A 13,724-nucleotide genomic window follows, 5' to 3' on the forward strand; every position below is an offset into this window, starting at 1 on the left:
ATTGCATAATTTCAATAATTTTGTTTTTTTTCGTTAAACATGTTGGCGGAGGGGGGAGGAACCTCGCTGCACGCGAGGTGCATGCCTATCATCTAACTCCATTGTCCATATACTCCTCTTACCTTCCCCCCCTAATACCCATCACTTCCTCGATGGACGATCACTCACTTGAAGAAGCATTTTGGAATCAATTTTCCATAACCTTCAACGTCTGCAGAGATACACAAGGGAATCCAGCCACCAGTCTGCACACAGGATAAGATGACGTACCTTAGACTGGCATCAAGTCGCATCAAGTGGCAAAAGGACGGACTTCATGAAGCGTCCATCTATATCTACAATCTTCAGATCCAGATCTTCAGCCTGGCCCTGGCAGTATGTTCCGTACTACGGCACCACCGGCGGGGAAGCAGCGCGGGGGTCCCTTCCAGACCTCACCCGCCGCCCCGCGCGCCCTCACACCGCGACCTTCAGTTGCGCTTCAGCACTCCGCGCGCCGACACATCAATCATATTTGTCTATTTTGTACATCTTTCATTCTTATTACAATCATCAGCAACCTACCAGCCTTTCATTACAACATACAGTTCACTCGCTCAACAGAGTTATTGTTGCGATTTTTGTTCAAGTGTAGTAAAAATACAAGATGAAAGTAAACATAATTGTCAAGGATATAAGAATGAACATAATCTTTCTTATAAAAGAAAGCCGCATTCAAATCCCGAGCACCCATAGAGCACAATAACTCATCATTTCTCTCAAATACCAGTATCCCATTGTTATAGACCTGTTTAACATGTCATATGCTTTTGACAATGTCGACTACAATAGTCACCTTTTACTTTGAAAAAAACTAAGACCACAAAATGAGAACCACTTGTTCAAACAATCAAGTCTTAGAGATTATCGGTGTTTAAGTAACTAAAATATTTCTTAACTAATCCCTCTCAAGTTTAAAGTACGAAAAAAATATATCTAAAAGTGTAACAAAGGAATATAACAAAATGGTTGTCTGCCTTAAACATACTTAATATTTAATGAATTATGACTATACTAGCTGTTGCCTACGACCCCATACCCGCGGAATTAAAAAAACATAATTAGTAGCGTATGGGTTGTTTCAGACTGTTCTCTATGTATGACAAACTTCATCGTGATCCGTTCATCCGTTCTGGAGATACCTTCAAACATATATCCATCAATCTAAACATTCGCATTTATGATATTAGTATAAAGTAAGATATATTTTGTTTTTTTTTTCGAATCCGATGACGTAAAGACTGCAATATACAAGTTTCAAAAAAAGTTAAGTCGCATAACAAGTTGTAGTATGTATTAGTTATATATTTTCCAGCCCTCAACGTCTAACACTTACCCTAATGTCTAATCTAGTCGAACGACTGATATCCTAATGTCCAATCTCGTCTACGCATAATTTTCTAGACTAGAATTCATTTGCGAACAGGTCTAGATATCTGAGAAAGATCAGATCAGAATACCAACTAATATGCTCTGGGTAATTCAACTATTTACGATAACATTTTATATAAAAACAAGTTGTTATCGTAACAATGGTAGACAGAGATATAAAATATGTCTAAAATGTTTACTTTTGTTTTTCAAGTATCGAGAATTTAGATAAGAAATAAAATTTGCATCTGATACGGATATTCGGTAGTGATTCGTCAAAGTCAAACATATGTCAAAAACGTGCAAATGTTCAATAAAGAAAAATAAATGAGCATGAGTTATTTATGGTTTTTTAAATGCAATTAAAATGATTTATCTTAAATGAGAGTTTATCTTAATGGGAGGGAGGAATTAAAAAAAAAATGTGGCCTACGTGTTCTTTTAGACTATGTTCTACATGTATGGCAAATTTCATCAAGATTCGTTCAGCCGTTCCGGGGATACCTTCAGACAAACATCCATCTAAACATTCGCATTTATGTTAGAAGTAAGATAAATAATTTTTATCAATTTAAATTAACTAAGATTAGATTAACTAGTGTTAGAAATTCAGCATCTAAGTTAATTAGCAGATTCCGATGCGTTCCTTTGGAGATCCCGGACCCTCGTAGTCGCACTTGAGGTTGGCCACCGAGGGGGTTTTAGTGAATAAGATTCTAACATAACCCTGTCTTTCCCCCAAAAGGCAGGGTATTCTTACGAAGATTTCACGCCCGATACCAAAAAAAAAAGTTAATTAGCATAATCCATTGGCACGTCTAGCTGTAGACTTTAAAGTCTTCTTTAGTAACACACTGCTATAATATTTTTTTATGTAACAGCACTTATTACTGCTAATTAAGAGACTAACAAATCTAATTTGTTAATCGTCAAATAATTACCAATGTAAACATAGCTTTAAACAAATATTTGATATTCAACTTATATACTATTTAGCGAACTATTATTTACATATTGAAATTACATAATCGACAAATAGTAAAAATAAACAATAATTAAAATATTTCTCAATAATTCTGGGCGTTTGGAAAGCCGCCAATTAAACACTCACAGTAATAAAAATGAAAACCAAACGTAAAATATCGTGTACTCAAGACGGGCGTTTTAATTTTGGTATATATTTTATAAAGAGGTCCATAAATACAGTGCGTGTAATTAATACTTGAGTATGGGCCCCGGGCAATATAATAACGAGTAGGCTTTTTTGTTCCATAAGTCACGTGCAAAGCTTTATGGGTCGCCGACGAAGTATGTGAACGACTAGATTCATAATTCCATTTCCGATAACTGTCTATTCGCACGCGTTTAAATTCGCAAATTAATATAGTATAGCAAAAAAATACTATAAAACTTTCGGCATGTTAAGGAGTATGCACAATTGTTTACCCAAAATACAATGATGTACAGTTCAATAAGGATATCCGATAATATTTGTTTGTAAGCAACCAGAAAAGTAAAGCTAGTACTCATTTGGTTCACTATTCTGTTTGTCTGTCTGTCGGATGAATACAGTTCTCAAAATTATGAACATGCGATCTTCAAGCATTTTTCACTCTGTTGATTGTAGCCAGTGATGCGGCGCTTCTCCTCGTCCATACCCAAGTAGACCACTCCAATCTGACTCCAGTAGGCCGAAACATTTCTTATCCAAACAGCCGGGAATCGAACCGGAGTAAGCGCCCACTCGCATTCCGACAAAAACTGGTTTAAGGTATACGGAATTACCTATTAGAGATTTGTGATGAAACTTTTTAAAACAACTCAATATCAGCGTAATGACAATGTTATGTGGATGGGTCAATTTCTTTTTTTTTAATTAAAAAATATAGTAGTTTTAAGCATTTACCATATTCCGAGTGGAATGAAAAAAGATCCTAAGTAACGTATCTATATGGCCCTTTACATGACATTCTTACACGATTAATCAACACAATATTTACATATTAAACATAATAATCACCACGAGGACAGACTATTATAAATCAGTAACAAAACATTCCCTAAACATGTGTAAGTGTGTACGGATAAAAAAAATAAAATCAGTTTCCCCTACAAACTGAACGCTTAGGCGTAATCCTGCGCTCACGCAGCCTAAATCAACGTCAAGATAATAACTATGTCCAAACACCACCGCTAGTGATGTGACACAACTTGTTATTTAAAAACTGCTATATATTTGTATATTTACAGTATTGCAGTATAACACTACAATCACAAATGACATAAAAAGGCTACTCTGAATAAGATTTTACAATTAAATTAATATAGTTACATCGAAATTTCGAAATATATTTCCAAAACAGTACGACTGAGGTCCTTTAAAATGCGAGCATATCTCTTTATCAACGGCCGGCAACGCATTTGCAGTCCCTCTGGTGTTGAGGACATCCATGGACGTCGAAAATCACCTCATTGTTTCCGCCGCTCATTTGCCTCATTCTCTTATAAAAATAATATTTAGTGTATACGTAACAAACTAATATAACTGCTACAAATACCAATAAAAATACGTTAAAAGTAACACAATCGCATCACTAGCAGCAACATCTGAGCTAGGTTCGGACGGTAGCTAGCACCGACATGTTAAGTGGCGAGGCAAACTGTTATTATCGCCTTCAGCTTATGAGAGTAATGTGTTTGTTTTGGGCAATGGTGAAATATACCCCGTACAGTACAACGAGGAACTTAAATTGTTGCTATCCTTTGAAGACTTTTTAATGTTACTTCCTTATAATTTATATCTTCCTGCCCTTTTCCTTAGGGTCAAGACTCTTCCATACATCTCTATCAGCTACCATAATAAATGCATAATTATTATGCATGTTTCACATCTCTCCGTAATTTCTTCCGTCTTCATTGTAGCACCCTTGCCTCTAAATTCATGTAGGCAATTATTTGTATGATAGTAACACACTTCCATTAATAGCTAGAGTAGGTTAATAGAAAACTTAATTTAGCTCACAGTTTTTTTATTATAACGACTTGTTTAAATATATATTGGAAAGGTTTACACACTGTATCTCCGGAACATCGTAATTGTAATTTAAATCTCAAAAGTAATAAAATAAGATTGAAATAAATAGAAATTAAGTTACTGCTAGATGAACGTCCTCATATTGTTTTTTTTAGTTAAGGGGAAATCTTTCTAACTACCCCCTTAATTTGTTAAGCAACCTCTGCAAACAAAGGGTCTGACCCGTATCAAATTCCGTCATAACACTGAGCAATCATCCCGCACCGAGTAACCCAGGCTGAGCTCAGTTTGCTCCGGGATCACGCTGTCACTCTGCTGGGAGCTAACGCGGGCATCCTGTCTGTCTGCCCGTTTGATAAGATAATACTTAAATACACTTCAATGCTTGATTGTTTAATACTCCATGTTTGATTCGTTTCCGTTGCTCGCTACGCCTCGGAATATTAGGTTTGATAACTTATCTCTTTAACTACATTTATCTCAAGACGGTAGTTGTTTTTTGTTTGTTAAAATAGCATATGAATATTGTCTTTGAAGATTTACTTAATTATGACTCCTACAAAAAAGTTTCCGCAAATAACCACTTTCAATTTCTTATTCTATGATATAGCCACACGCAAAATGAATAAAGCAATAAAAACAAAACTCATGTATCCAGTATTGAAAAAAATATTAGAACCGCAGGAACTTCCTCAAATTTTATAACAGACAAATGGCTAAAAGGAACACATTTTGTGCAGTTAAATACGTCAAAGGATATTGCTAATAACAGGGCAGCGGCCGCATATCTGTGAATATATCACGTCCACCTTACACATAAATTACACCCCATTTAACTTATCAGAATGCACCAAATTCGATGCCTTTTTACCGACACAATAGGCGAAATAGACCGCGCGTCGATTCGTAGAATAAACGATACCCTAAAATCGGCAAAACGGTGTCGAAAAGTCATTAAAGGACGACCAACAATGGGATACTGTTTTGTGTTCCCGAAACTAGTTTCACAGATATGGCGGAACGAGAAAAAAAAAGAGTATTTTGATGGCTAAATAGAAACATCATTGGGTCAGGTAGAACCGACACTTAGGGGCTTCGGTGAAAGAAATGTCATTAATTTAAACCATAGCTCCTCGCCCGAAGCGCGATTTGTACAGAATCGAGAGAATTTATTCCTTCGATAATAATTTCTAATAAAAAACACGATATCTGATCGAAGATGGAACGATCAAGATGTAAAATTATGCATTGGCTTTTTAATTCTAATCGATTTTTTTACATTAATCGATTCAAGGGCGGAAGACTAATGAAATTGTAACTTTAACGTCACACTATGAAAAGGAGAGTTTGATGTTGTTTTTAATTTGATCGCTTCTAGTAAATTGATCCAACACTATAACAGAATAGTTATGTTAGACGCGTTTAGAAACAAGTTATCTTGTAACATATCTACTAAGTTGCTGTATAATAATTATAACTTCATCTTTATTTTTAAACTTACATGATTAATGTAAAATGAATCGATTTCTCTAAAAAATCTTGTAATCTTAAAGAAAATCTTTGAAAAAATCTTATTTAAATAATATGAAAAGTAAGTTAAAATCAACATCCCAACCTGTCCATGCTTTTAGCATTCATAGAATTTATTGCATCCCCGTCTTTAAAGTATTACGTCCTAATATTGTCTAACAATAGAATTCATTCTACCTGCTTTTCCTTTGTTCACTAAATCTGTATTCGGAACTTCTCGAGGGGTTTTTTTGTACCATATCCCTTGTTAGCAAGTCTTCATCTATGTATGTGGACAATAGCTGGTTATGTTAAAGTGGATAGGTAGGCGGTGACATAGGTGTTAGAAGATTGAACTGTCTTACGTTTAAACAATTATTATACTTATTGACAGGTTTAGATTTTTTCTCCTTTGACAATCAGAACCAGTTAACTTGATGTGCAGATTTGATATTTGTTCAAACAATATCTTATGTATAAAATTCTCGTGTCACAATTTTCTTTACCATACTCCACCGAAACGGCTCCACCGATTCTCATGAAATTTTGTGAGCATATTGAGTAGGTCTGAGAATCGGCCAACATGTATTTTTTTTTTATTTTTTAAACAAACACGCAGACGGAGTCGCGGGTGACAACTAGTTTACTATAAAACTAATGTTAGTTTGTTAAAACGCTGCAAGAATTTTTGAATCTTTCGTTAACCTGTAGTTAAATAACAAACACCAGTTATTTAAAGGAGGTAAAAAATATATTCAAATATGAATTTAAAAACTCATAACCTAGAAGATTGATTTCATTACAATTCTATTGTGAAAACCAAACATCGAACCATAATCAAAAGAGTTTTTATGCGCTACATGTTGCATAATACTGGCTACCTCCGAAATGATTACTGGCCAGTGCCGAGAGACAGTTATTTTTTTTTCATATCACGTTCCGTTCGAATCTATCAAACAGTATTACAAGCTCAACAAATAACTTTTTTAACAACGGCAAGCGTATACCAATTAGTTCTACCCTAGAAAGACGACTCTTTCGACGTTCGGTTTCCGAACGTTTTTTTTTTGTTCTACGATCTTTTGGATTTTCGTTTTTTTTTTCGACGTTTCGAATTCGTCGCGCTCCTGTGTGCTCATTACTACGCTGACTGTACAAATATTTTGTAGACGTATTTTCTGGCAATGTCACGGTGTTCGAATACAGTTTTGTTCGATTTTTGATTGCATTAAAAATAAGCTAATATTGATTTATATTCTTTCAAAATTCACTTGATTTAAATAATATAATTTAAGAATCTTTTGCTTTTGGGTATTAAAATCTATATATCTGTAAATTGTTATATTGGAGAATACAAAATTACTAGTATAGTTTTTAACCGCAAAAACCCCGTACGGTATGTACATGTTAAGAATAAACTCATGGGAAAATCTTTTAGAACTATAAACAATGACCATTAACGTGTCAATGACTGAATAAATGAATAATTTCCTTACAACTCCAAACTGTCGAAAAATCTGCTCAGAAATTGTGGAAATACTAAAACTAGGAAACATTACGGCTAACCAAGATATATTAAAAAAACGGCTGCATAAATCTCGCTGAAATTTTAAGATATAGTTTAAAAGAACACATAGGCTACTAATTAATTTTTTTAACTCCGCGCGGACAGAGCCGCTGGCGACAGCTAGTAAATAGATATAAATAAAAAACAAAGTTCACTTTAATCCAAACTGCCTATTCTTCCTGTTTTGAAGATTTTCTATACCGGTTCTATTTTCATAATATTAAACAATCTTACAAAACAAATTAACATGTTTATTCAGAAAAAACATTTTGTATACGTTATTTGTTGGGACATGAAAAAAACTATTGAATTCTAATTTCTCACTACTTTGATAATTTAATAAGAAAGTTCTACACTATAAATGTATATAAAACCCCATTTACACTAAGAAACACGTTACGAGCGACTGACATATTGTTATATGGATTGCTTGTTGTGCTTCCCGGAACTGTCGCATACAACTTATCGCCTCGTGGAACTGACCCTTAAGGATATGACGGCGCAGACATTGGTTGGGATTGTAATTGATGACTCCGTATCGCACGCATCATTACCAACAGAGAAAGAGTAATGCATCAAAGTTACCGATAAAGCGAATCAGAGAAAACTTTTTAAGTAACACATTTACTTAAGGGGAAGTAGCGTAAATATTTATATTCTATGTGTTCTACCAGACTATATTCTACATCTATGCCAAATTTCCAATATCTATCCATCTTACCTATCTATCTATTTAATAATTCGCATTAATAATATCAGTAATATAGTCAGATCTATCGATATCATATAAGGCTCCGCGTAATCCTATTTGAAATCTGAAAACACCATCTTAAGCCGAGTATGTTTCAATTTTGTTCCGATTTTCCTAAAGCCAAATGATGGGAGTATGGGTTTACACAAATTATATGTTCTCTTATTCCATGTGTATAATAAAGAAATCCTAATTTGTTTAATTAAATCTATATATATTATATAAAATTGTCATGTCACAATTTTCGTTCCCATACTCCTACGAAACGGCTTGACCGATTCTCATGAAATTTTGTGAGCATATTGAGTAGGTCTGAGAATCAGCCAACATCTATTTTTTATCCCCCTATATGTTAAGGCTAATCCACCCCTAAGTTTTTTTTTTAAACAAACACGCGGACGGAGTCGCCAGCGACAGCTAGTACAATATATTATTGTATTCATAACCTTTGCAACCCGGATAACATTACTGTTTCGTCGATATTCAATAAAATAAACATATAGTATATCTAACAGGCGAATAATGATATAGAAGTACTTTTTTTATCCCGGTCATTATCGATTCGGTCTCGTATCCTCGGCCGGGTCCGAATGTCTTCATCGCCCGTGACCTCAGGTGACCCTGCCGCGACCTGTTCCAACTTATCTTCGAACAGCGTCCCGACTTAGCGATATCAGACTAAAACACGAGTAATATGCGACGAAAACAGTCACATATTTAAGATGTAACCCGAGATGTAACTCTGTTCGTATAGGTCGATATAATTTTTGTCAATACCCCGCTGTGTACAGTCGTTTTCATTTATTTATATATGTTATTGTTATTTGTACTTTTTCATACGACTCTTTATCGATATTGTAATAATATTTAACAATTTCATTTCATATTTTACTCTGCAAGATAAAATCAATCTTATTGTACACAAATAAGGTTAAATTTACAGTGAAATTAAATAAACTCTCTTGAGATAAAGTTTCCTTTTTTGTTTAAACAGTTTTTAGTGAATATTCTTATGAAGAAATGTCATAACCGATACAAGTCTACCAAAGTGACTTTTGTATATCTATCCAGCGTGATATTTATGTGTAAACCGTAGCTTACTATACATACCACTGACCTATCTCGCAAAATGTATATCAAACTGTATTTAAGTACAATCACGTACAAACATTCCAATGCTACCGAGTCATGTTGGATTCATTTAAAAAAAATCACAGGATTTACATTGAACGATCTACTTTTGTTTTCAAATTTACATGAACAATGTAAAATTATACTCAAAGCTTTTTTGTATCATAAAACTAAACCTTTTTCAAGAGTGAAAAGTTAAAAGACTGCAGCGATATGTGCAGAAAATATTGATATTTTACTTATATATAAAATTCTCTCGTCACAATGTTAGTTACCATATTCCTCCGAAACGGCTTAACCGATTTTTATGAAATTTTATCTGAATATTCAATAATCCTGAGAATGAACTACTAATTTAATCCCACGCGGACAGAGTCGGGGGGCGATATCTAGTTTTAGACATTATTAATTACAATCCTTTGGCGCGAATGACGTGCTTTCGTTGCAAAGTCTAGTGTCAGAATGAATAGCGAGGGGACACAAATGTGTACATTTTAGTAAGGCTAGTGTTGAGTCAATACACTGGCTCATTTATGGATTTTCTTCCTCTAACACTAGTTTGTTAATAACAACTTGAAAATATATAATTGAGTTTACAGAAAATACAGTTGTTTTTTTTATCGCCAACACACAGTTCCACCTTGTTCGTTCATATAGAATAGATTGAACATTAAATTCTATAAAATAATTCGTTGATTACGTTACGACCTATCAAAAGGTATTAGGTGTTATTAAGAACGATTGGAGGATCATTAATTTTCATCAACTCGACAATATAGTTACATCGTTAGGTTTTTTAAAGCGTTTACAATATCACTATGTACCAGAGGTAGAATCAAAAGGCAGTAACCCCGCGGAGAAAAGGAACGTATAGTTTCGGTAATTGCTTAATCAGCCCGATTGATGATCTATGGATCGGATCTCTATGGAATGGTGCTTTTTAAGTTTTACATATTTTCATTACACCGAACGCAAGCGAACATTCATACGCGGAATACTTCGTTTCTATGATTTTAATCTCTACTAACTTTACAGTAGAGTAGACAAACCAATATTACAATAAAATTAAACTATTATGCCTCCCTCTCTCCCTTAAGTTATTTTTTTCCGATTGACATATGTAAATTTATCCGACGTTCTTACGGTGAAGGAAAACGATGTGATGCAACCTGCACATATCTGAGAAGAAATTCAAAGATATGTGTGAAGTCAACCAACCCTCACCGGGCCAGCGTAGTTGACTATGGCCTAGTCACCCTTGATTTAAGGTAGGCTCCGAGCCCCTCGGTGGACGTATAGTGAGCTGATGATGATTATGCCTCAGGCGAATAAAAAAAATAATGTAAATATATACATATGTATATTTTTAATATTGATTTAATGATCAAAAAGTTTAAACGAGTCAAAGATGAAAAAAAAATAACTAAAAAACAATTATGTATAATAAATTATTATTTTTTCTTAAACGTTCGGCCAGTGGAAATGCACCTTAAGTGTAAAGAACGTCTTACAATATTAAGCAGAGTTATAACTGTTGAGAGCCGGCTATGGAGGGCGTTTTATACGGATATGTTGTTACATTTTATGATTAGTATCGCAGCCTTATCGTGGATGAGGTCCAATCAAGCGCTACAAAACTAACGATTTCTATAAAGATTACATTTAATGTGCCCGAACCGATGCTTTTTACAACGAACAAAGGAATACATGATTGTACGTAAGATATTTTTAATTCCAATAATGTTTTCATCTTTCTTTTCTTGTCTTTTAAATTGTTAATTCGATTGTTTACTCGAACCGCATGTTTTTAGTACTTATTCTGTTTTGAATAATTTAAACAGTACGCAGAACTATTTTTCCACTTAGGTAAACAAATATACTGCTTATTTCCCTGTCTATGTATTTGTGTTTCTTAGTTCTATGGAAAGCAACGAATTTGCAATCCAAACAAATCATTACTCTATCAGTTCGTGTTTCGTGACCGGCGCTCCTAAGCACCGCATTGTCGTACTGGAGGAAAGAATTCCAAACGTCGCCATTTCTTCGGCCAGCCATGTTTATAGCAGATAGTTTTTTTTCACTAAAAGTTAAAGGTAACAAAGCTATACAGCCACAAATTTATAATGTAGCAAATAGATTAAATATTGCTCAATATTTAGTCTATAGATTCATTTACTGTTGACAACAGATAACGAGAAGTGATATCTTACATCTTACTTATATTATAAATGCGAATGTTTAGATAGTAAAATGGATCGATGTTAGTTTGAAGGTATGTCGGAAAAGCTTCAACGGATCTTGATGAAATTTGGCACTTGATGTAGAACATAGTCTGGAAGAACACATAGGCTACTAAATAAGTTTTCGCGGGCGACAACTAGTAGTAAATAAAAAGTTTGCTTTCGACAAAAAATCAATAATATAAGAGTTAGACTTCCAAATATCTTAAAAAGAGTTTTCATTAAATAATCTTGATCACTTATTTAATATTTTTTTTATTAATTAATAAGCTTTTATTTAATAACTTAACAATATTTTTAATAAAATTAATTTGACTCCACAATTTTGTAACTTTGTGTCGTAGTGCAATTGTGACCATTTATCGTGACACAAGATGGTTAAATAATTGTCAAGGACTTAATTATATAACTTAACAGTTTTTTTTTATTATTTAAAAACAATAGCATTAGTCAGTTAATTCTATTAATTATAATTAGCGTTACATAAATATTTAATTATCATAATTAAGACATTTTAAAATAATAACATTTATGGCCAATTAAATTTTACATTTGCAACACGAAAACGGTTTGTTATATTGTAAAATATTTACAACTTAAATCGGTTTATACTTTGCAATATACCAGGCTTTGAGAATAAAATTCATTTTATTCTTTAATCGGCTTATTGCTGATATATTATGACTTCAGATTATTTTTTGATGGTCACCATCAACCGCTTTGACTTTGTTATTTTATTTCACTGATCGTAGGTTTCTTAGACTAAAATTATTCTTTACAAAAATAATGTTATCTCTATTTTGTCAATGATAATAAGAGGGATGACTATATGTTTTAAATAGGGATTTTGGTCTCAGAAACCAACCTTTTCTTTTCTTTAAGTAGATTATAAGAAATATAATTAATAACTAACATCTTAATCCAGACTTTAATGTTTTAATTATTAATTAGTATTGCAACATTATAGTGCATTCTTTTTTTTTTTAATAATTTAAATGCAACTACATTTAATATTTATTAATTTCAAACTGCTTGGTTATGGTAACCTTCATCCGTTGTTCCTTGGCCACAACAATAAAAAAAATCGTCAAATTGAATACAAAAGAATTCTAATAAAAATGCACCAACGACAAGACGTTAGGTGATAAATAAAAAAAAATCCAGCAATTCCCGGGAAAGACTAAAAACGTGACTGAACTACAGCACTGTAAGGCCGGCTCCCCGCCGTTGCCCGGGATCGCTTTGTTTTTAAAACTTACAAAAAGTCAGCCCCTTCTCATTCTGGCCGAGGCAGGTACAAAATCCTCCTTGGACCACATGTTGACAGCTTTTAGTACACGAAATATTGTCATTTGAACTTACAAATAACTTAGAAAAATACTTTTATGAACAATTAACTTCAGCGCTACGCGCGCTTTTAAAAAAAAAATACATATATCTGCTATTGTCATATATAGTACTATGGAAATATAAATGGGATATTGAGAGACTTACTCTTGATTTGTCAGGTCATCTTGTGTCAAACTACATGCTGCAGCAATCCATTCGCATAATAAATACAACACAACACAGGCACTTGTCAAATAAATACGAAAAAAATATAAACTTTGTCACACTACAAATGAAGATAATAAGATCCAATCGTTCACAAAATCACACAGACCGTTTAATGTCTTCAGTTTCTTTTATAAAAATAATATTAAAACGACTGTTTATAATGATACGAAGTAAAAATAAAAGTCAACAGCGACGTCCGTCGCCGGCGCGGCTCGAACCGATATAGCAAAACATGGACGAAACGCGCCAACGGAACGGCGATTTCATCTCAATCTCGCCCGTCGAAACGAGACAGTAACATGACAATAAACGATTGTAAAACGTCAAGTGAGAAAGAGACGGTGGTTTTCTCATTACAGTTCCAAACATTAAAGAAACTGACATTTCACCGTCTCGCTCCCCCGCAAAGTTATTTCCGTACAAATTGTATGCGGGCGTATTTGTTTTCCGTCCTTGTCTGGCGCGGATAGTGTTACCAGATAATGTCTTAATCGCATTTTCTTAGCGCTATGCTGACTGATGCAC

The 13,724-nt window shown here is 33.8% G+C and overlaps 1 protein-coding gene across 3 annotated transcripts in view; it reads right to left on the bottom strand.

Moving 5' to 3' along the window:
- Nucleotides 1–13,405, bottom strand: part of ci (transcriptional activator cubitus interruptus) — an 83,379-nt gene extending 69,974 nt beyond the window's left edge. For all 3 annotated transcript variants that reach the window (XM_013319328.1, XM_013319326.1, XM_013319327.1), the window contains exon 1: nt 13,137–13,405. The gene's annotated coding sequence lies outside the window, so the exon portion shown is untranslated. The remainder of the gene's footprint in view (nt 1–13,136) is intronic.
- Between the last annotated feature and the right edge of the window lie 319 nt (nt 13,406–13,724).

Source organism: Papilio xuthus, unplaced genomic scaffold (assembly GCF_000836235.2).
Source record: "Papilio xuthus unplaced genomic scaffold, Pxut_1.1 DF826159.1, whole genome shotgun sequence".
Lineage (NCBI taxonomy): Eukaryota > Metazoa > Arthropoda > Insecta > Lepidoptera > Papilionidae > Papilio > Papilio xuthus.